Genomic DNA, 24,164 nt, shown 5'->3' with positions numbered 1-24,164 from the left:
TTCGACTGCCCTTTCTTTATCTAAACTGTTACTCCTTCACAAACCCTGCACTCAGATGTGTTTGTTTTTCTGAAGCACTACTTGAAAGCAAATCTCTTCTGTTTAGTTTTTTTTTTCACGCTCCTTTTTTAGATATGTTGGTTGTGAGCAGACGGCAGTCAGGCTGCAAACTAAAACTATCGCTCCTTTTCACGTGGCCCGTCTATGCAGCACCTTCGGTTTCGCAAACACCTCTTCCGCCGTAAAACATAGTGACAGCGTGGAGGGAAAGTCACTGATCCAAGTCTCCCACTCTATCCATCCCTCTTTCTCTTCTTACTCAAAAAAAAAAGAAGAAAAAAACACCTGCAAGCTATTCATGTCTCCACAAATCTGTCTCTCCACATCACACTTCTTTCCCTTTGCCCCTGTCAGCTTCTTTTTAATCTTCAAACCCAGGACAGAAAGACGCCGACGATCACTAGGGACGAGCCTTAGATGCTCTAATGTCCGTATCAAAGAGCGAACAGAGGGGTCAGATAAGATTTTGTCTTTGATGTTCTACGTCATGCCTACAATCACATTAGAGAGGAAGAGAAAGGCGTTGTGAAGATTCAGCTGTCTGCTTGTGTTCATTTTAAAAAAAAAAGAAAAAAGTGCTGGACGTCCAATTTTTTTTACATGTAGGTTGTAGGATTTTTGCCAAGTTAATTTGATGTACATTACGTGACTGACATAAAGTGGATTACAGTAAACCAAGCAGGTTACAGTGATGTGATGATGTCTGTTAATGTCTTATTCACAGCTGTTTGACTCAGCTGGGAGGCAGCAGCTCCTGATTCTTTCTGACATTTGTGCATTGAGCTGACAGGCTGATAATTGCTGAATATTACAGTAGGTCTTGACTTACAGTCCCTTGCCTTTTTATAGGTCTGTACTTGCATAAACGATTCAGTGTTTTGACACCATGAAACACTGGAATGGCTTTAGCGTTTGCTCCGGGGCCCAAGCTGACAACTTTAAACATAATTTTTCAGGAAATTGGACTGCTATGATTTTGGCAGTGAGAATCAGTCTGGTTAGTTAAGTACGGGAATTACACTGTCATGTCTGCACCTTAAATTCCAGTTTGGAAAAGCATTAATGCGACATTATTTGTTCTGCTTACTATTTAAACGAGTGGATCAGGAGTGTTGCCGGTGGATTTAAAAAGCCCACCTATCCCCGAGCGGCTGACAAAGAGCTTCACATCGCCACCGTGAAACACATACCCAACAAGTGCTCTGTCCAGGCTCTAACCAAGGAAGACATTCCATTAGCTAAAGGAGATGACCTTATGCCTGTTCCGAGGCATATTGTCGTTTTCTGAATCATTTACTGTGAGATAAGCCATCTGTAGCACGGGCAGGTCTGTGCTGTCGAGAAGAAATTCCCCTGACAAGCGGCACCGTCTGGCCCAAACAATGAAACAGATGCCTCCTCCTCAGAGAACATGATATAACTCAGGACATCAGTGACACAGTCAGGGTGAGTAATGCGCCATTTGAGCGCTCTTTGGAAACTCCCCTTTCGAGGTTGGGAGTCATAAAAATGAGTTGGGGCTCATTTCAATCTAAATCTACTGTTTTATTCTTACAGTCATGCAGCAGAAGCATAAATATATCACACTTTTCTCTTGAAACATTTGACATATTCTGATCCACTGACATAAATAAAAGCTCACATAAAAACCTGGTTAAGCAAGCATCTATAAAACTAAACTTTTAGCAATAATTAGTCTGATTATAATTTCACGTGTGCAAAAATATGCATATACCTTCATTGGTAGCTTGTGACGCTTTTTTGCACTAGTCATATAAATTAAATGTCCGGTACGGTGAGTTGTTGGAGGCTTGCATTTGGCTTGCACAATCCTGCGAGTTGAATGAGGCTGGAAGGATGGCTGCCACGAACTGTCTGGGCAACGATTCTTTTCCATCAGCCATTCCTTGGTTGTTTTGCAGGAATGATCCGTGTCATTATTTTCTTTGTTTTATTATCCTTTTTTTCACCCCTTCCTCAACTCCAAGCCTGGTAAAATGGTAAATGGTAAATGGCCTGTATTTGTATAGCACTTTTCTAGTCCCTAAGGACCCCAAAGCGCTTTACACAACCTGTCATCCACCCATTCACACACACATTCACACATAAACCTTTTGTTTAAGAATTTCTTGATGGGCCTTAAAAATCATGGTGTGACCAGGTCCAACAAAAGAAAATCAGCCCCAGATCTTCCCATTTACAGCATCATGCTTCAAAGCTGGAAGAAGGCTCTTTTGGCAGTGCGCAGTGATAACTTTTCATCACACACAGCAGTTTCGAACATGACAGAAAAGCTCTATTTTGTATAGGCTCATGCCTGAACTATTATCTCCCAGGTGTTTTGAAAAGGCTCCCATTTCCAGGCAGAGTCGTAGTCGGTGTGATTGCTCTCCATTTTGTTACATTTTTACCTCGCAGACGATGGGTAAAGCTTTGTAGAGGGCTTCTTAGCTTTCGCAAACACATATGCTTTCACTCCCCTCTTCATGATGTCCTCTAAGACCTCCTTTTCCTCTCAGCATGTGGGACTTAGGGGGGCATGCTTTGATAAATATAATATATAAATATGTCCACATGAAAATAGGATGAAAAGACTCAAGGTAAAATAGCTTCAATAGCTTCACATGCTCCAGAATGGCCACTTATTACAGCTATGCATTAGAGACAAGACAAACACAAACAAATTGTTAGATTTTTCTTTATCAAAAACATTCTTTTTGTGGTATTTATCTTCCTTGAAATGCTTTTAGCCCAGTGTCCATGCAGACCTAAACTATTTTCCGTGATCTTTATACTACTCAGTGCCTGTATTTATGCACATCATAAGCTTCTTACATTTCTGCAGTCAACAGCTTGTCTCCCTTTCCTTTGTATCCTTGACTGAATTTCTATGAATCTCTAAATGATTTCTGACAGCACCTTGAGGTTAAATACATATATAGTGTTTGGGCAGCTTTGGATTTATTGTGTAAAAAGTGTGGCCTCACTTTCACATACTTACAGATTCTATATTGCTACACTTTCAAGAGGAGAATCTGTAACAAGTAAAATGCTGGCAGACAGCAGCTGATATGGAGGTTTTGACTCAAATTCAGTGAGCAACCTGCTAAACAACTCTCTACCCATAGATGTCGCCAAATCTGACTTTCACTCTCTAACCGTCACAGTGAAGTAGACACGAGGACACATGACAGACAATATGTTGCAGATTTACTGTAAGTACGCCTGTAAGATAAAGAGTGAATTCAGAGAAACAGTGACGGCAGCACTAAGTTGACTTATATATTACGTGAACAATGCCCTGAATATCTCTTGGTTTGTCCTTTAAGTAGATTTAATTTATGAGCTAAGCTCCTGAAGTTCACTGGGGCTTACATTTTGTATGTAATAACTTGCTCAGGAATAAAGTGTGTGATTATTGTAAACCATGTTTAATGGTGCCTGTGAAGCCAAGGGGCACTCAGTTTTACCAGCATGTTAAGCCAGTTAAGAAAGTTAAGATAAATCAGGCTTTAATGAGGCCGTCAGGGGACATCAAAGTCCTCACAGGTAGAAGAAATAGTCTCATAGGGTATATATTGCATAACCAGTGACAGGATGAGTTGACCTACTGTACTAAGAATGTTTCTCAACCCAGCAGGATTATAAACTTTCAGTAAATTCCTGCTATTTCTGTTGTACATTGAAATCAGAGTTTATTCTTGTCGTAATCTGAGCTCAGGGGGAATAGGTTTGTTGTTGTTTTTTACTTTTTAATATATTTGGTAGAGACAGGATGTTCTTTTTACATTTCACATGTATCAGAACAGTACTCGGGATTGTGCCTATTATTAAAGACAATGACGTCTAAACAGCTGAGAATCTGATCAACTTACGAGAGGTTATATTCTATACTTAAACAGCATTTCGAAGTATTTCAAAATGACTTTGCAGAAGAAGCTTTAAAGCAAAGTTTGTTCTTGTTAGAATAAGTTTTATGACCTGATTAAAGTAAACAAGAAATAATTAAATGTCACCAGTAAGATAAAACAGAACAATTAAAGAAATGAAAAGAAGTGTGACAAAGATAGAAACACAGACCCAAAATTGAGCTTTTTTCATTTTCCTGCATTGTAAAGTAAACTAACACGATCTGTTTGGACACTTACAGACTGAGTTTTCTATGTGAGTCATGGTCCTGTGTAAAATTACAGTAATTATTGGTACAGACATGCCAGACTGCTTTGAGCTGATAAGAAAGCAACAACAACCACTTACAGTCAAGGTATGCAGAGCATCTCTGAATGGGCAGCACGTGGTGATGTAATGTTGTGGAGGATATTTTCTTAGCACATTTTCAGCCCTATAGTTCCAACTGAACATCATTGAGGCATCGCAGCCAACTTGATTATTGTTGCTGACCATGCCCGTCCCTTTATGACGACAGTGTATCCATCTTTTGATGGCACACGATAATGTAACATTCCAATAAGTTCAAATCCACACAGACTGGTTTCTTGAACATGATAATAAGTTCACGGTATTCAAATGGCCTCCATAGTCACAAGATTTCAACTGAATAGAGTAGATTTTATCTTGTGAAACGAGAGATTTTCTATACGAGCATCCTCACACAGAACATCACATCCTGGTTTGGGAACAGCTGTGTTAAGGACCAAAAAGCTCTTCAGAGAGTGATCCGTACAGCACAACGCTGCTGCAGGATTGCTCTCACCCCACTTCAGGACATTTGCACCAGGAGATGCCGGACTAGAGCAGTGCAGATACTGAAGGACCCGTCCCATTCTGGCAACAAACTGTTCCAACTTCTGCAATCCGGTAGAAGGTTCCGCATCATCCGGGCAAGGACAGAGAGACTCAAGAGCTTCTATCCCCACGCAACATTTCAAATTCCTTTAATTTTAAATATGTTCATTTTGTCTATTTTATAAAATAGTCAGATTGTCTATTCTTATGTAATTCACTTAATGTACAGAATTCACATTATATATACCCCCCCCCCCCCTTTGCACAAGTCAAGGAGCGTGTCAGGTTACATTTCACTGTGTGTTATACTTGTATAACTATGCATGTGACGAATAAAGAACCTTGAACCTTGAGAGTCACATCATGGATGTGTAGCCAACAAACTTTACAAAATGTGTGATGCTATTATGTCAGTATAGCATCGTATATAGATATGCAAACCAAAATCTCCGGGGAATGTTTTCAGCATCTTGTTGGCTCTATGCCATGAAGAATGAAGACCCTCCTGAGTGCAATCCTGTGATAGCAAAGTGTAACTAATAAAGTGGCAAGTGAGTGTATATGTAGTGTGATAATTAGCAAACAGATATGAATGCAAAGTGGATTTCCCAGAACGTGAAACTCACTTCTGTTTGGCGAAAAGGAGGATAGCAAACTTTGTGAGAAGAGAGAAATGGAGCTCCAGAACTGCAGCAAACCACAAACATCCATCAGTTCAGACAAACCACCGTCTAATGAAAAGAGGAAAAATCACCCTGTCAAACAATATCACAAATGCTAGCCATCTTATGGCTTCAGCTGGACCAGAGATGTCAACGCTACTCACCCAAGTGCATCATCTGTCGGTAAGGGTTGGCTAATGCTAACATGGAAAGAAGCAACCTGAGAAGGCAAAAAGCAAACACCGACTTATAAGAGAAACTTCCCCACTTCAAAAGAACACGGGACCATTTGTTGGATTTATTGTATTTGGAGTTTCTAAAAGGCAATTGGAGCAAGCTATATTCTAGTGGATGAGGTGTGTTAGCCCTGCAATAGATTTGCAACCTGTCCAGAATGTACGTGTTTTTTCTTAATGGTTGCTGGGATAGGCTCAAGGCCCCATGAATCTAACTTTAATTGGAGGATGGATGGATGGGTGAAACTCAAGCTGAAAATACATCAGCTTAGTGAAAACATGACAAGTAACATAGATAGACGCTACTTTGTGCATATATGAATGCCGGTGTACTGCTTGCCTTGAATAAGGCCATCTTTTTATACAGTCTTTGATCATAGCACGTGACTTGAAAAACTCATGCATGACTCCTCTTATAAAATGAAATAATCTGCATGATCTCAGATCCACAGCTGCAGTATGATCAAGTTCACCTTGTCACAGGTGAATGCTGAGCTATGTTAAATTGTTTGAAAGCATCCTAATGGCCCCCGTTCAAATCATTTCAGGATTGTGGATTTGACTTGACAGTCCTCTAGCTTCAGGTTACTGTGAGTCAGCTTCTCTTCTCCACAGACAGAGCGGGGGGGGGGGGGGCGGGGGGGGGGATGCACTGAGAAGAGGTGACGAGATGTTTTGGTATCCAACATTAAATCACTTCATCCCTTGGGAAATATGATGTCAGTTCTGGAAACAAAAAAAAAATACTGTCAGAAAGGGGGAGAATTATGTGACAGTCCAGGGGAAGGAAAGCTATCAAGACAGTTAACAAGTGTGATGTCAGCACTCACTATTATGTTTCACAGCTGATCTGATACCTGCAGCTCTCAGGATGAGAAGGATCTGCGTGTAGTCTCATTAATAGTCCCTTTTGAGCTGATGCTTGGCAAATACAGCAACCAGAGTCAAACTGAAATTTAAATGTAGAACCCGAAAACAAAATCGATATCGCTCCCTTGAACTTTATTGCAGTGAAAACAGAATTTGTGTAGTGACAGCCAACTAATTTAAAGGTCTAAGATGCAGCGTCTCCTGGACATGTTTTTTTTTTTTTTTTAAAAGGAGCAGGAAAATGTGCATGTGCATCTTAATTAGAGCAGCGTTAAGCTTCCTAGAGGGCTTTGCTTTGGCGCACATTAATTTGGGCTCTCGCCAATCCTCTCCAGATCAGTTGACTAATGTGTTGACAAGTGGAGGAAAGTCTTTCCACATTTTCAGACTGCATTTTCTTTTTGCAGCAGCTTCTAGTAGTCGATACAACACCGTGTGTGTGTGTGTGTTTGTGTGTGTGAAAATGCTTTGAATATTAAAGAGGGCAGGATTTGACTGTAACCTTTGGCCAGGAGAAATTGAGGTAGATACAAGGCTGCAAAAGTTTATACTGCCCTTGTGGATGTGTTCTTTATGCGTTATATTTACAAGGATACCGGTAAACTGTTATCTGCTTTTCCGTTTGGGACGATGAAGCTTTTTATGAATTATAGAAAACACATCTGGAGTCTGCTGAAAGCTGCAGAAACTTCTTTTGCAGGAACTCTGTAAGGATCTCCTGTGTAGCTTCTTAACTGCAGCATCTTCGTGCATACATTAACCCAGGCTTGTTTGCAGACTGTGACGATAACTAAAGAAATCGATGGGTTTGTAATCAAATGGGGAAACGATTGTGTTCCAAAGTTTTCTTTACGCTAACGATCATTCTTCTTCCCTCCAACTTGTTCAAACAAACAAAACATCTGTCTTCTGGAGTTTTTTATGTGTTTGGTTTTGTTTTCTTTATGCTGTGTCACATTGTCTCTATGTCTACCCCCGCTCAGCGTGTGGGGTTTTGCATCGTTTGTGTCTGACTTTTCCATCATCAGGTTGTACTTCCTGTAACCCTTCATAACCCGTGTCTTCATTCCCTCCAGTCTCCACGCTGTTCCCTGATCACCCCAACCTCCTCCTCTTCCGCTCCCCCTCCAGATTTAGCTGTAATCCCTCATTTCTGGTTGTCACATCTGCGCAGCACTCAACAGCTGGGGACCGACACACAAACAGCCACAGGCCTCGTGCGTGTGTTTGTGCGCGCAGATATGTAGGCTACATGTGCCCACACTTTGGGCATCTGGTCAAAACCTAAGCCCAGGAATAGCTAATCCTTGACTCTGAAAAAGATGTTGTGACAGAGTATTTGTGTCAGGCTGATGATACAGGATGTTGCAGAGTGACACGAGTAAGTCTCAAAGGAACTAGATAATACTGTCTGAAACTTACAGGAAGCTATAAAGAGGATACATCTTGTCTGGGTTTGTAACAAATCCAGAAATCCAGACTGAAAAACAAGTGTTACACGCCTGTAAACACGGCTTTAACCATTTTGATTTGAGCCTCTGAATTTCTCCGAGAAGCTGTAGATGTAGTGAAGATGTGTTTACTTTTTCTTACTTTTCCTTGCCTCGCATCTTTTTTATTTATTCATTTTTACATCACTTCATTTCCTCTGCTTTCCTCCTCACTGATTGGCTCGTGTGCTCCTTTGTCACCTGACTCAAATCCCCTGCCGCTCCTTATCTACGGACCGCACTCCCGTTCACCTTCACATGGGGTGACGGTTATGGTAAGAGGTTATGTTACTCATTATTTCGTATCATTTGTTTGCTATGTAAATTGAGAATAAGTGGATAAAAGTCTAATCTTGTTTTCTTGTTTACTTTCCAGACTGAGCCATACACGTGTGTCTCTTCCCTTGTTTACACTCACAACAACAATAAATCTGAAGGACTGGATTGTAATTTCATGGCTTATGCCTCTCATACATTTTGAACAGATGCCTACAGCACAAAGAACTTGATAGTTAACAGAGGACCCGGCATGACTTTGACATCAAATGATGCATTTTAGAGCTTCTTCTTTTGCTTAAACTTTGAAATGACCAAAGTGCTCGGTGTATATTTATAAGGAGACTTTTAGATCAGCTAATTTCATCACTGGAAAAAAAATATAGCTTTTAATCTCCACCAATCTACTTTTTTCCACTTTTTGAATTCAGGGCGACAGTAGCACAAGAATCTATCACAGCTATCACAGGTTGAGAAGTGGGATACACCTGGGCAAGTCATGAAGTTAACTGACTTACATTAGTTTCTATAAATCAACAGTTAACCTTGCACGCATGTCTTTGGTTGGTCAGAGGAAACCCGAGTAGCCGGAGTCTTCACACAGGAAGATCCCAGCTGGCCAGTGGATTTGAATCCAGGACCTTCCTCCTATGAGGGGACAGTCCTAACCACCCTTGTTCTGCCTAGCTTGAGGTCTTTCTTCCTGATATTATAAGATAAAGTCCATTGAGGAAACTGTTGTTGAACTGAATTAAATTGAATTGAATTAAATTGAATTGAATTGAACATTCAATCATCACAGAATAACACAACATTTGAAGAAATAACGCTGTCCAGCTTTAAACCTTAAACTATTGTGAATCCATTTCTGATTTGGTGCAAATGAAAGTGATGGCAGGTGCGCTGAGAGGCAACAACAAGACAACCTCCAAAAAGGGAATCGTCTGACTGATTTTTCTCTTGTTTGCTTCTTGCCAGTGTCCCTGCCAGTTAAACAAACTTTGTATTAAACTGTAATAATCAAGTGTTTCCTTTATTTTACGAGCAGTGTTTGAAGACCAGTGAGTAAGGAACCACAATACTGTACCAGATTTCATTGGAGCAGTGGTTGTGATGCAGCAATGTGGGGAGAGGAAATGTCAGGAAATGCTTGAGATCACCAAGGTTTGGATTCATGGTGGGAATCGTGAATATTTAAGATTACAAATGTCAAAAATCAAGCTGCAGAATTCAAGTGGACACAAGTGCAGATAATTTTGGTTTCAATGGCATGTTGGTTTTGTCAAAATATTGATATGAGGAGGGATTTTCTTAAAAGTTCAATTTTTGTTGCACTCCAAACCAACGTTTTGTACTTCGTGAACACACAACTCAACTCAAATCGGTTTACTTCAGCTGACTTCTTCAGACGTCACAAGATATCCTGACTCACTTCCCCGTGGCAACGCTTTTCCAAATGTCATATTGACAGGCTAACTTTGCAAATGCTTTTCAGCTTCTTCGCTTCTCTTCTGTTTTCACATGCTTTGATTCAACGTCAGACAGACATCTTGTCTCATTTGAAAGCATTCAAAACGAAACAGGGGTACAGAGCATGATTTCACATACTGTGTTGTTAAGTTGTCATTATTTTCATCGCTTTTCACTGCCAGCCCTGCACTGCCTTCAGCAGATTTAATTTTTTTGGCTGCAGCATAAATACTCTTTGAGACTGGAGCCAAATGCCCATCTAAGCCACATAAGACGTGTGAGTGCCACATTACACCAGCAGGCCACAATGATGAGATGAGATGTTAACACAGACTGGTGAAGAATTTAAATGAAGGAAAGAACAGACTGACATCTGGTTATTAGAAGTTGAAAGTGATAGTAATGCATACATTTAAAAAAATGGTAATTTTCCATTTATATTCAAAATCAAACATTATTTACTAAATAGTTTTTGCAGTCTGTATAACTGTCTTTTCATTTTTGCACAGGCAGTCTTTTTTTTTTTTTTTCCAGACAAAGAGCCCCGCCTCCTCTCCGTTGAAGTCATGGCCAAAGGTTTTGGCAGCAACAATTTGAAAGAATATAATTTTTTAACAGAGAGAGCTCGTTTGGCCCAGAACATCTTTTATTTACACATTTAATTGCAATTTTATAAGAAGAAAAAGAAAAACAGAAATGGATCTGACTCTTGTTAAAGTGTGTTTGAAAGTGTCCTGTTTGCCTTTTCTATCCACAGGAAAATATATATATCACAGGATAGTTTGAATAGAAGCATTAAACTACTCACGGTCGTGCTGTAAATAAGTGTGGATCTCACAGGAAAAGGCAAACTGTATAGCTGTGTGACATCAGCTGTTACAGGAAAGGAACTATGAAAACACTTTGGATTTCCATTATGTTTCTGCTACTCATGCAGGACTGCTGGACTATTGTTATTCAGCTGTAGAAGGACAGCAATCGCAATGAAAGCCAATAAACTGTGGCTGTTCTGTATGTGTACTCACTAAACATACAATCAGGCAGCACATTACCTCCTTACAGATGAGGCCACAAAACTATTTCACTTGGTTATGCAAAGACTTTATTAACTGTTCTCGGGTCAGATTTTGATCTGAATGGGACGTTTTATTAATATCTGCACAGCTACTCACATTAACTCCAGTTTTACTTTGTGGACACTGGCATTAAGTATTTGCATGTCAACAAACTAAAATCTAAACGGTCAGAATCATAAACATTAATCAGGACCATGTTAGCATTGTTTGGCTGTTTGAGTGACACCTTAAGGCAGGGGTGAGCAATTCCAGGCCCCGAGGGCCGGTGTCCTGCAGGTTTTAGATCTCACCTTGGGTCAACACACCTGAATCACAGTTTCAGTTTTAGTTTGTTACCAGAGAACTGCAGGAGCTAATTTAGCCATTTAAATCAGCTGTGTTGGTTCAAGGACACATCTAAAACCTGCAGGGACACCGGCCCTCGAGGCCTGGAGTTGCCCACCCCTGCCCTAACGAGACAGGTATTCCATATCTGTGATAAATACATTTGATTTTGAAGCCTATTTTTAACACACACATAACACACCATATCACACTGAATTGTACAAGCACCTTAATAATTATGGCTCATTTTCTTTTACAGGCAGTCTTTGTATAGTTTTCATGTAGCATGACCTATCCCCATATGAAAGCTTTTCCTCAGTTGGCAGCTTTCATTTATGGTAAATCCAACGTGGCGTGAATGCAGCACGGCTGTTGGTAGAAAGCCAGCAGAGGTCCGGGCTTTAACAAGGCACACCTGTGCCTAATCAAACCCCGTCTTTATATCTGTGAGTTTCAGTAAACACTGAGGGAGGCTGGGACTGAAATAAAAAAAAATGACACACTACATGCAGTGCTATAGCCTCTGTGGTATGTTCCATATGGTGCAGCCCATCCAGAGTTACTAATCATGTACCAGGAGGCTTATATTTGAAAGATTAACCAATAAAATCAGCGCAGACTTTTTATTACTCCCATCACTCCTCCCCTTTAACTGATTCCCCACTGATTTATACTTCAAAAATAGATCTACTCAAAATCTCTCAACAGACTCAAGATAACTAAAGGGGTCTGAGTTGGATCAACATTTACAGAGTTTGACAGCCTATCAAGTCAGAGTTTGTATACACAGGAAGGTCACCAGAATGGTGATGCACTAGGATGTGTCAGTGTGAGGAAAAACAATATAGATCCTAGACACCTTCCTTAAAACTCATGAGTAACATTCAAGCTGGTGGATTTACAACTTCATGATCATTATGTTATGTGGAAATGAGCCATCTTGAATGAGTAAAAAAGTTTTGAATTTCAATGGATAATCAGTCATACATAAATATGTGTTTGCTACTAGTAGGCATATATTTGGAAAGGTACCAAATTCATCTAATATCAATCATGAGAAAATCATACAGCCAATGGAAGTATTTTACTCACTTTTGCAAACTAGAGCAAACTAGAGACGGTGCTTTAGTGTAGGATATTATACACACACATTATCAGTGATGCCTGATATAATAAATAAACAGATAATAAACAGATGTGCTGTCAAACTATTTCAGAGGCCTTTGTAAGAGATTATCAGAAGGTATAATTAAGAAATACCCCCAAACACCTTTGTCTGCTGTCACAAAGGGTGTTGCTACTGTGTGTTTTGGAACTTTTTCCACCACATTTTGCCCATTAACATCAATTGTGGGATAATCTGAAAGCATTAGCAACTCCATGGTGAAAACTGTGATCTCAAAAGTAATTTTAAAGATTAATTGATGTTAAACTGCTGGTTCAGACTTTTTAATTAAAGTAGTCTCTTAATGGGTCTAACTTTTTTCATCTTAACACATCTTATTTCACTTTTATGAATGATGATAATGATGTTCAAGCACTTTTTTTTTTATCCATTTCTATGCGATTTAAATACAAGAGACTGTCATCCTAGCTCATTTCCCCCTAAATGAACCAGAACAAACCTCACTCCCGCTGTGGTGCTGAATTCCCAGAATGGGTGCAAATGTCTGTATTGACAGACACTGATGACTTCCAGGCACTTTCTCAGTTTATCTCCATATTGCTAATGCTGCTATCCTCAGATACATCCTATTAGCTGGAGTTTGAGAACATCGTTTTAATAGAAACCTTTTTGTAAACAGCAAGAATCATTAAAAGACCTTAGCTGGCCTTTTTTTCCCCATAATCAACTGGCTTATTAAGGGACGTCTGGCCGGAAATGCATGGAGCGAAGCTCTCATAGCTAACACGATGTGTTGTGCAATAACATTGATTTTATTGAGTGGCGTAAAATGAAAGGAAAGATAAAAACATCTGCAGCAAACATCTGTTTTACATTTTTAAATATAAGCAAATTAAGTCTACGCAGGATGAATTCAGAGGATTGGCGTGTGAGGTGTATGTATCAGCAGGGGCCGGTGTATGTGTGTGTGCGAGTGGATACATGCTCAAGGCTGTACTTTATTCGGCAGAATGAGAACAAGATAGAACATGGTTACATGGTTCACCTATCCTGGAAGAGCTGTTACACAATCCCTGCTCAGTTTAGAAAAACAACAAAACATCATCTTAGTGAAACAGAATAAAAATAACCTTGTATGACTTTCATATGATATTCACGTCATCTTAATATCTTTGTTCCTTTCCCATCATTATCACACAAGCAGAGCTAGAGCTCGCAGCCTTGAATTGTGTCGAAGTTTTACATAACAAATATTCCTGCCTGCAGTGCTGCAGCGCATTATTTTTTAGATGAATTTGTCATCATTTTCCCCCCCATGCACTGAGGGTGCAGATCATGCCTTCAAGTTGAGTTATGTTTATTGTATTTAAGATAATACTGATATTTAAATGTATATTCAGAATTGCATAAATGGAAATTTTGCAGTTGCAGCAGTTTCATGACACATCAAGCCATTTGCACACCCAGGTAGGAAGCTGTAGGTGTAGTGTTTCTGTTTCACACAGTGTGTGCGAAGCAAGAGATTATTGCAATAGTGAAATGCATGTTTCTGAATTGGAGATTCTTAAAACAATTAAGCTATCGCGAGCCTTCAGAGCAAGGGATGATTTTGTTATGGACAAAATTATGCTTAAAGATTAGAGAAGTACACTCATAAGTCCGGCCCTGCCCATTTCCCAAATATCTGAAAGTCAGCTGTTGTTACACAGTGAGTGAAGGAAAAGTGAAAAGCCAGTGAAAACACAAATCAATGAATGGAAAAAAAAAATGGCTTCACTGCGTAGTGGGTTACACATTGACTTAACAACTTCCCCAGTTTGATTCCGGGATTAGACCCAGATCCCTTTGGGGGGTTGCATCAGCAAAGGCATCTGGCGTAAATGTGTTTCCAAATTAAACATGCGGAGCTTCCCATTGTGGCAATGCCTTGTGAACAAGGGAACGGCTGAAAGTAGAAAGTAGCTTAGCCAGTGGAAACAAAGCAAAACCAAGTGTAAAACACAAAGGCCCAAATATGGTCATCAATGATAGGTGGCCAGTATGGTCCTACCTTTGTGTGTACTGGTGAGACTTGGATTTCTATTTAAATTCCCTTAAAAATGCAAATGTGCTGAGCCACACAAGTTTATTATTAAAGGAAGCACGAGGGCGAGATGATCAGTTTCTTTCAGGAGAAACTCTGGGAGGTCCAAAATCTTTTGTCTTGTGAGTTATCATAAAACATATTACAAAACAAAAATCAAAGTGGATATGGTACAGTATAGAAAAGTAAAAGACACAACCTTAAAAGTGCCAAAATGTGCAAATACAACTGTGTAAATGTGGTACAAACAAGGATGGCCTGGATATATGGCATATGGTTTAGAGTTGCTCATTGCTCCTGGCAATATGGCGTAACCAGTGGAAAAGTTAGATGTTTTAAAAAACTTTTTTAGGCTGCCTTGGTTCTGTCTGTTTGCATAGTTGTTTGTCTACAGAGAGCCTACAAAGAAGGGTTTTTTATACCTATGCAAACCTGCTCACATACTCCCAACAGCATGTAGCCTGATGTAGGTCATGGTTTGATTGGTTGATTGGCTGACAATTGTGCCTGAATAGGGGAGGAAGCAACAGCAGAGATCATCAAGAAAGGGAGAAAAACATCAAAGATTAAAAAGAGAAATCCAGCATAAGAAGCACAGACAGTGGTGACACTCACTTTCGCTTCGACCCTTTAAGTTATAACTTTGCTCTTTTTTGGGGGTTGGCTGACAGACCAACAGCACAAACAAGAGCAGCTCACAGACCAACTGTACAACACACACGATGCCTCGGCAACAAACACTCTCTGCAGGTAAAAGGACAGCTCGTAGGTACCCAAAGTCTGCCAGCGCACTGCGAATGGAGATCCACATTATACAGCCATAACACTGTAACTTAGGGGTGTTTAAGTTGTGCCCCATGCAATGTTATCTTAAAAAGACGCTGTAAATAAGCAACAAAGAACATAAATACATACATAATATAAAATAAATAAAGGGTTTTAATTTAAAGCTTGGCTGTGTTACCATTTATAGTGTTAAACTGCAACGTGTTAGATCAGACGATAAGTGAATGCTCATCTGTAAAACATCCTCATTGTTTGTAACATCTGTAAAACAGACGAAAGACATCGATTACAAAGTGTGTGTGTGTGTGTGTGAGAGTAAACGTGTGTGCGTGTAACAAACAAACACTTCATATTATGAAGAAACGGTAATGCCAGCTGGTTTATATTAATATGAACATAATACTGACATATCTTTCATTATAATTTACGGCAAACTGTTTATGAATGCTCACTGGCATTGCGCAGCACTTCTCCCACACCTCAACATCTTGCAATATAATATCTAAATATAACCAACTGTAAGTAGTGACATGGGTCGTGATGCAAATCCTAGTTTTGCTGTGAAATCCTACACTTCTTTGCTCACCCTGACCCTCCCTCCCTTTGCAATTCTGATAAATGTTGTGCTTCAAGCACTCAAAAACATTAACTTTGCAGCTATACGTGTGTTAGCTGCACATGATTTACAAGTAGTCACTAGATCCAGTCCCACCTATTTCATAATTAATTCCAGTGTCACTTTTGGATGTGACTGTGTACTGACTGTACCGTGCTTCCTGAAACAAATGGCCCTGCTATACTCATCCATTACTAGACCACCAGCAGTGCAGGTCTAATAAAGCTTCATAGTATTCCCCACCCAACTGACCAGCACGGACAGTATGATAAATCCGCCACTAATACGATTTTTCACTGAAACTGTGAAATTTGCTGATAGCAATGGGAGGAGGAGGAGACGGTGCTGATCCTCCTACATCTCCTGGGATGAACACAACGCACTATAAAGGCATTAATGCCTCCTTGAAGCCCACAAGTGGAAATCCAGAATAAAAGCACATTATCCCAGATAGCATCCATATGTATCACCTCAACAAAAGGTCCAGGAGGGACTGCAAACAGACCATCCAGCTGTTGTGCCAGTTGTTTGGTAAATACAGCTAGGATTAGTCCCTGCTCTTAAGCTTGAAGATAATGATTTGAAATGGCCCAGGGTGAGAGGTCGATTGCATGTGTGCTATTCTGTGGGCGGGATAATATGGTGCCTGTATCCTGTCTGTTTTCAGAAATAGAAAGACCTCTGCTCCAGGTCAGCGCCCGAGCATCCGCCGTCACACCACAACCGCCAGACTGAGATCGACATTTTGGATTTTTGGAATTGAAATGACAAACTAATGTGAATGGTGTGAATGTCTTGCACGTGCAAGCACGCACGCACGCACGCACGCACACAAACAACACTGAATGAAGCACATAATTTCCACCTTTCTGTTTCAATGAGCAACAGGCTGACAGTGACCTTACAAGCAACATCTGGATGAAGTCTATAATTCACACTGCAGGTCATGAGAGGTCTCTGCCAGCATAATGGACATTAATGAGTGTTCGAATATAGCTCGACCAATTGAGGTCAACTGATAAATGAATATAACCTTAACTTCCGTCAGATATTAAATAGTATTGTAGAACATGGACAGACTGGATACAATAATCTCTTTCTGCTGCCGAAGCTGCTGTTGTACTGATTTGATAAATTCATAGTAAAGGTCCTCTGGCCTGGATGTCAAGAAACTCATGAAGGATTACTCATGGATTTACACTTCATAGTTATGAAACACCGCAACACTTATTCGTGATAGAGAGAATGATTTTGTCCCAAAATAAATCGTGAATCCATGTCCTGCCCTGCTTTAGTGTCATTCTTTGTCATTTCTGCACAGGATGTTTCAGAAATGTTTCAGAAAAAAATTACTTTCAGAAACTGATAACATTGTCCCAATAACTACACAGTGTGTGCGTGCGTCATTCAGGCAATCGTGAGTAAGTAACCCTTCAGTAGTAATGATACCTTGAAAATTACAGCGATGCTATCTTCAGTTCAGCTCTGTAATAAGTTGTTGAAGTTCCTTTTGATTTTAGGTTTTGGTTCATTGACAACTTGTTACATGTTGTTTTCAGAAATAAAGCAAGAACAAAGCATGAACTTAGATACGCCCAGTTCAAAGTCCACAGAAACATAACTGCTAACATTTATTGGTTTACTGTTACAATCCATAAATGTGAGTTATTTTTAAATTCATAAGCATCACAAAGATTAGGAGAATGTTTACAAAAGGAGTGCAGCAAATGGGCTTGAACCTCAACAGCTAAGAGAAATGGAAGAACAACAGAGCTCCTTGCCAATTCTGTCATGTCCAGTCACTTTCTCCCGAAAAACCTGTTTAACAGACATGACTTGTCTCTCTTACAAACTGCTTCCCTGCACAAACATGCTTCTTTTTAAAGACTCCTACTCCCTGAGAAGACAGTAAAGTGAGCATGCATATTCATGACGGGTGCGTGTATTTTCCTGGCAGGGCAAAAGAGAGGAAAGCGTGCGCTGGGTAGCCCTTTCACGGATGAATCAGTAAAGGTTTTAGCACAACTAACAATGCATAGTGGTAAAGGTGCACAGGACGCCATGCAGCAAGCTAGACTACAACAGTAATGAATGCACCGCGCTAGCATGAGAATTCAGCGTGTTTAAAAGTGATTGCTGAAAGCCCAGCCATTTTAGGAGGCACATCCGCGATGCCGACATCCCAAGGGGCAGCACCTGCCTTCTTATACAGGCAAGTATTTTTTGTTCAAACACACACCCGCACACACAGCATGCAGGGCCAGTTGAGGCTGTTGCTGAGGTGCAGAGTGGGGCCCACTTGGGTTGAGGGTCTTTGTTCCTCTTTCATGGGCTCTGCTTCCCTCTGATGATGGGCCCCATTGTCCATGCCTCCAGTGGACCTGCACCATTCAGGCCTGTCGATAAAGCGCCCTTTCACAAAACCAAAGCAGGGGAAGAAGGAGGGAATGAGGCACAGACGGGAGGGGAATGCGGTGAGGGAAGTCAGGAAAGGCAAAAGGAGATGAGAAGAAGAAATTTCACAGAGAAGCAGATGAGGGTTAAAAGCAGAAAAGAAGATGGAAGAAAGAATTAAGCAAGAGGTGTGTGAGATTTTTAGCTGGACCAAAGGAAAAAGAAAAACACTAGAAATTTAGAGAAACTAAATAATAATAGGGTATTAATAGTATAGTGGAGTATTTCAAAGTGGATGAAAGAATGAGGTGTCACTTACCTCAAGGTTACTCATCTGCTGATCTGTGGACAGAAACTCTCTCTAGTTGTTTCCAGTCAAACCCAGAGCACATGCAAAGTCCATTGCATGACCCGTAATTAAGATACACATGGAAATTAAAAACCCCACTGAAAAAAAAAATTGTATAAGCAAAAGCAATTTTTTTTCACTTTAAAGAAAGCCGTCCATAATGAGAGCTGTCATCAGCGTCGTTCAGCAAAACACTGCTTACGTAATTATGCAGATTTATTTATTTATTGTGTGTAACCATGCCACTGAACCAAACAGGAAAGGAGGAGGAAGAGAAGGCAAAAAAAATTGACCACTGCTGCTGTCATGCAGAGCCAGAGGGGATGCTGCTGAGAATGTCACACGGTGTTCGGTCATAGCAGCAGGGCTTGGCCTCGAGGCAGCCTCTTCCCTTTCTCCTCCGCAGGATTACAGGGGTGAATGGTGAGCACTCATCATGGTCATGTGTTTTCACTGCTACACACGGAAAACGCACGAGCAGAGAGCAGTCAGAAGTGGTAAACAGTAGCCAAGTACCGCAGGAAGACATGGATTGGGGCCACAGGCCGAAGAAGGACAAGGAAAGAATGAGGCAGCTGGTCACTTCAGATGGCAAATGAGCTAGTCTTCCTTCACTCTGACTCAAAAGCAGGAAATCAGAAATAACAGAGTTGAGATGAGAGCTATTTGGCCCTAAGATTTAATGAGATCTTTCACCTTATGAGGCTTTTTACCAAGAAGTTCATTAATCTGGCCGGAGAAATAATCAAAAATTAGACGATGAGTGTTTCAAAAAGATTCTGTGTACTATTTCTGGCTAAAGCCTTGTGACGTGATGCGTTGCAGCAGAGGTGGTCGTCATAACATAATCTGTACTGAGCCCATCCAGAATGATCTATGTCAGAGTGCAATATCCCGAACTGAGGCATTGTGCATTAATTCCTCGGTTATAAATACGCATCATGCGCATAAAATGCAAAGTAGGGGAACCGAGAGCAATCTTGTCTGCGCCGACACTTTAGATGAAGATGCCCTTCCAGATGTTGTAAAAAAAACCAAAAAAACAAACAAATCAAAGCTGGTGACTCAGTTTGGCAAGTGAAACACTTTCATTTAGACATTTTTAAAGCTCAAATGTTAACCGCATCTGTGAGGGGAAAAAAACTAACAAATTGCTTTGCATGGACTCATCAGAGGGAGTTCAAAGCAGCCTGGTAGTCATGGTATTTAAAGTCAAAATAAAAAGTGAACTTTCTGAAATGTTAAAAATATTCAGTGATGATTACAAAGCACCGCCAAAAGCTTCTGAGGGTGCATTAGTGTGCCAAAGCAATGAGCCGTTTCAGAGGTGCAGTGTCCGTAGAGTTTTAATTTTCATTCTGTCATTTTAATCCAGGGACTGAACCTATTACATGTCTGATATTTCACAGGCGAGTGTGCATGTGTGTGTGCAGGGTCATTCATGAGGCCAGAATAGATTTAACAGGTATCAGGAATAGAACTGAACGATTATGCAAGCTAAGACACCCACTAAATAAGCATTTGCATAAATCCCTGTAAAAAATAGACATCAATTGCAAAAATAAAAATGTTTGTCACTCGCACTTGCATAAAAATACCAGTTTTATGAATGGAGAGGGGATTGCACATCCATAGGTTATGATGGTAATTACAGGCGGGTAAGAGTCGGAGACAGGAAGCCCTGAAACTGAGTGGCGAGTAAAGCCGCAGAGAGGATATGTTTTTAGAGGAGCCATAGATGTGTTTAGGACTTCCATCTGCACAGCAACAGGCACTGGTACAAAACAACAAGATGAGAAAACAAGAAAATGTAGTAAAAGCAGAGGAAAAATGATGAGGTGATAGTGTGAGAGTGTGAGAAGGAGAAGATTATACAGGGAGAGAAGTCATGCATCTGGTGACTGAAATATGTAGTCCTGCCAGCTGGTGTACGGTTTAATACTCGTTAAAAAAAACAAGACTTGTTGAGAAAGTATACATAAATGCAAATTAGGGAGGCGAAGTAGAGGATTGTGTCATTTGAGTAAGGGAGGTTTAGCAAGATGGGGGAGATAAAGAAAGGCGGAGAGAGAAGGATAGAGCAGGAGGGGTAGGTAAAGTACAAATTTGGAACCGCACAAGCCAACCACATGCTGAAAGACTGTAATTTGGATTTTCCCAGAATAGCCAGTAAACGAGGGATAGACGAGGGACAGAATAACATAAACTCTTTAGCAGCACGCAACAACAACACACTCCCCAAGGCGGTCATCATGACACACACACACACACACACACACACACACACACACACACACACACACACAAATGCACATATAGGAACAAATATAGGCAATGCATACACCACTGTACTTACTTACATGTCCACATATGCGCGCACGGATAAGGGCTAAATGCGCAGTGGCAAAACACTGTGCATAATTGGACTGTGTGCTCTCTGTTGAAAACATATAAGGTACAGCTCTAAATCTCGCTTTGAATCGAATGAGATCAATGCTCTCTCACGTCTGTATAGCAATGTAACTACACAAAGACGGAAATCATGCAAATGGGCAGCCTGATTCTGTCATGAAGTAACCAAATCCACCCATCAGCACGTCTAACGCTCACTCATGTTTGTTTAATCTGCACAAAAACCAAAGCATAAACACGACATGTTGCGGTTTTACAGGGGACTATTTCTTGGCCTGTCACAATGACTTGGCTCTGGGAAGTCACCACAACTCTTTTGTGTAACTCCAGAGTGAAATTCAACTGAATCTTGAGTGTAAATGTGGCATTATATTAGCCTCCCATTCAGCGAGACTGCCCTGCACTCTCAGCCCTGAAAAACGGTGATGTTACAGTGTGGGTGGTAAAATACACAGTAAAGCGATCCCAGTTGTAAACAGTGTATTAAACTAATGGTGCTGACCAAAAGTGCATTGTGCAACTGTAATAATCTACATTTGATGACGCACTTCCACAATAATGACTTTCGTATTGACAAAAAAGCATGTTGTGTTAATTAGTGAGCTATAAGTTTTTTAAACTTTTGGACTCAACCAGGCCAGCTGTTCCGCCCTCCGTCCATTCTCCGAAATAAGACAAGCTACACATCGTGCACGCGTATTAATCCCCTCTTGTGGAGAGCGGAAATGAGAACAAAACCAAAACATAACAAAAAATGTTGAACGCCTCGTTTATCTTTTTTTTTTTGTTTCTCCTCTCCTCTCTCCAAACATTCGTGGTCTGACTGTAATCACTCTCAGACAGATTGGCGAAGGTTTACAAATAACTGCAGTCTAATTTATAAACACAGACCGAGTGCCAACAGGTTGCAATCAATCGGAGTCAGTCTGCGCCGATGAGCATCTCACTGGAGTAAGAGACTCAACTCAGCTGGTTGCCAACTTGTTGTATTCTGGTTATATTCCTATGTAAAAGCTAGCTTGCTGAGCACCAATGCTGCCCATATTGCAGTTAAATCCTGCAGCAAATTTAAGTAGTTAATGTGAGTGACTGTACAGAGTTATGTGAAAAAGAAAAAAGAATGACAATATATTACACATTATACCATGTCATTATTTATTTAAGTGAAGCCAAGTACACACGAGATTGTAGAGCCACCTTTAGCACCATTAGCTTAACAGGCATTTGTTTATGCACACATCTCAAGCCCCACCACAGTATTTTAGATTAAAGTCTAGACCTCGACTGGACCATTGCAACACCTTGACTCTTTTCTTGTTCACTGTGATGCGCTTTTGCTCATTGTCCTGTTGCATGAACAAATTTCAGCCAAGCTTTAGCTGTTAGATGTCCTCACATTTGACTCGAGAATACTTTGACATACACAGTTCATAAAGTGGTCAGTGAATACAAAGTGCCTAAGTACTGTGGCTGCAAAACAAGCCAAAATCAAGGCTGATTATCAATTAATCAAGTGCATTTAATTAGCATTTTATTCTGCCTTTCTCCCCTCACCCTCAACTGGTCACAACAGATGGCTACATATGTCAAAGCCTGGTTCTGCCAGAGGTTTCTTCCTGTTAACGGGGAGATTTTTCTTCCCACTGTTGCCAAGTTCTTGCTCATAGGGTTGGATTGTTGGTTTTTTTTCTGTATTATTGTCGACCTCACACTATAAAACACCTTCAACACTGTTGTTGTGTTTCGGCACTACATAAATATAATTACATTTAAATTTAATTGGCTGCTAAGGGTGTGCTTTTCTAGTTTTTCATACACTGCTTCTGAATTTGGGCCTATTTTTCTGTCAATTAAATAATGACACAACGTAATGTGTCATGCGTGACCGCATCTGGGTTGTATTTAAATCATTTTAGAGTCTGCCAAGGACCATGTGACTCTTTATTATGTCCTGATTAGTAAAAGTTTAGAATGTAAAGAGGGTGTGGTTTCATTTTCATGTAACTGTATGTAGATGGCAACAAGTTTGTGTTTTATGCTGTTTATCACAGTTAATTTCTGCATTATCATAAACAGATTGCATGTAAACTCAAATTTGACACCATTTAATCACAGACTGAATATATCTTTTTGCCTCCTTATCACCATCTTAATGGCCCAAAGTTGCTTTTAAGGCAGCAACTGACTGTGAGTCTGTCTGTCTTGATGCCTGAAGTCAAGCATTTTTTGGTGAATGTGTCCAAGAAACTGGGGGACACTCAGTACTCACAACTTGTCAGTCACATCACCTTTCTTTGTACTAAGACCATAATTTACTAATTAAACATTATCAATAGTTAAGAAGAAGTAAAAACTAGTGACTGAGACCATAAAATTACAAGGAAAGGGTTTACTGAAGTTCTAGGTCAAGGATGCTGAGAGGTCATTCTTTGCTGATGCTTAGAAAGAATGCAATTTAAAGGCTCTGTTGCATTGACTTTACTTTCATATCTGTGCATATTTAAAAGAACAAAGATTCAGACAGTAGATTTTATAGCTGTTGTTTTAATACTATCAGCACACTTGACACAATTTTTATTTCACTGTTATCTGTGTTTCTTCTGTAATCATTGTTTTCTTTACTGACACAAATCCGCCTCTGCAGCCAATCATGCACTTTCACAAGCACCTAATACATCCAGTACATCGGAAAACAGCTGAAACCAATAATCTCATCAGCAGCAGTTGTGTCGTGGCTGATTTATGACTTAGACTTTAACACATCTACACAGGTGTGCAAGCACCACACACAATGAGCTTTCGATATCAATCTAGTTGGAGGTTATGTCCTCATCAAGATACTTTCAGCTGCATGTCACCTGCGCAGACAATGCACAAACATGTCTCCGAGCAGCCGTCTATCAAACTTACCAATGGCTTTAAATACACACAGATTCCGAGTAACTGGACACAGATGTTGTGAAAAGCTCTGCAGAATCTGACATGCTGTCTAAAACATTCACAGCATGGTTTGCAGAGAAGTATAAACAAAGTGTCAGTCATCACAGCGTTGAAAAGGTTTAAAAATCAGCTTTAAGCTTTTCCATATCTGGTTTACATCCAGCTTGAGTTAATTATCATGGGAGTGGAGGTTGAAATAGCATGACTCTGTCTGGAAGATAGCTGGTTTTAATTCTGCATGGAAATGG

At 40.3% G+C, this 24,164-nt stretch overlaps 1 long non-coding RNA gene across 1 annotated transcript; it reads right to left on the bottom strand.

Annotated features, from left to right (window-relative positions):
- Positions 1-64: 64 nt before the first annotated feature.
- On the bottom strand, positions 65-18,750 carry LOC146493117 (uncharacterized). The gene is made up of 2 exons (XR_014871839.1): positions 18,535-18,750; positions 65-18,233 (listed from the first exon to the last, which is right to left on the bottom strand). It is a non-coding gene; the product is annotated as an uncharacterized LOC146493117 (long non-coding RNA).
- Between the last annotated feature and the right edge of the window lie 5,414 nt (positions 18,751-24,164).

This window comes from Neolamprologus multifasciatus, chromosome 22 (assembly GCF_963576455.1).
Source record: "Neolamprologus multifasciatus chromosome 22, fNeoMul1.2, whole genome shotgun sequence".
Classification (NCBI taxonomy): Eukaryota; Metazoa; Chordata; class Actinopteri; order Cichliformes; family Cichlidae; genus Neolamprologus; species Neolamprologus multifasciatus.
Note: the sequence above shows the minus strand (reverse complement) of the source record. Positions and strands in the feature narration are given on the sequence as shown.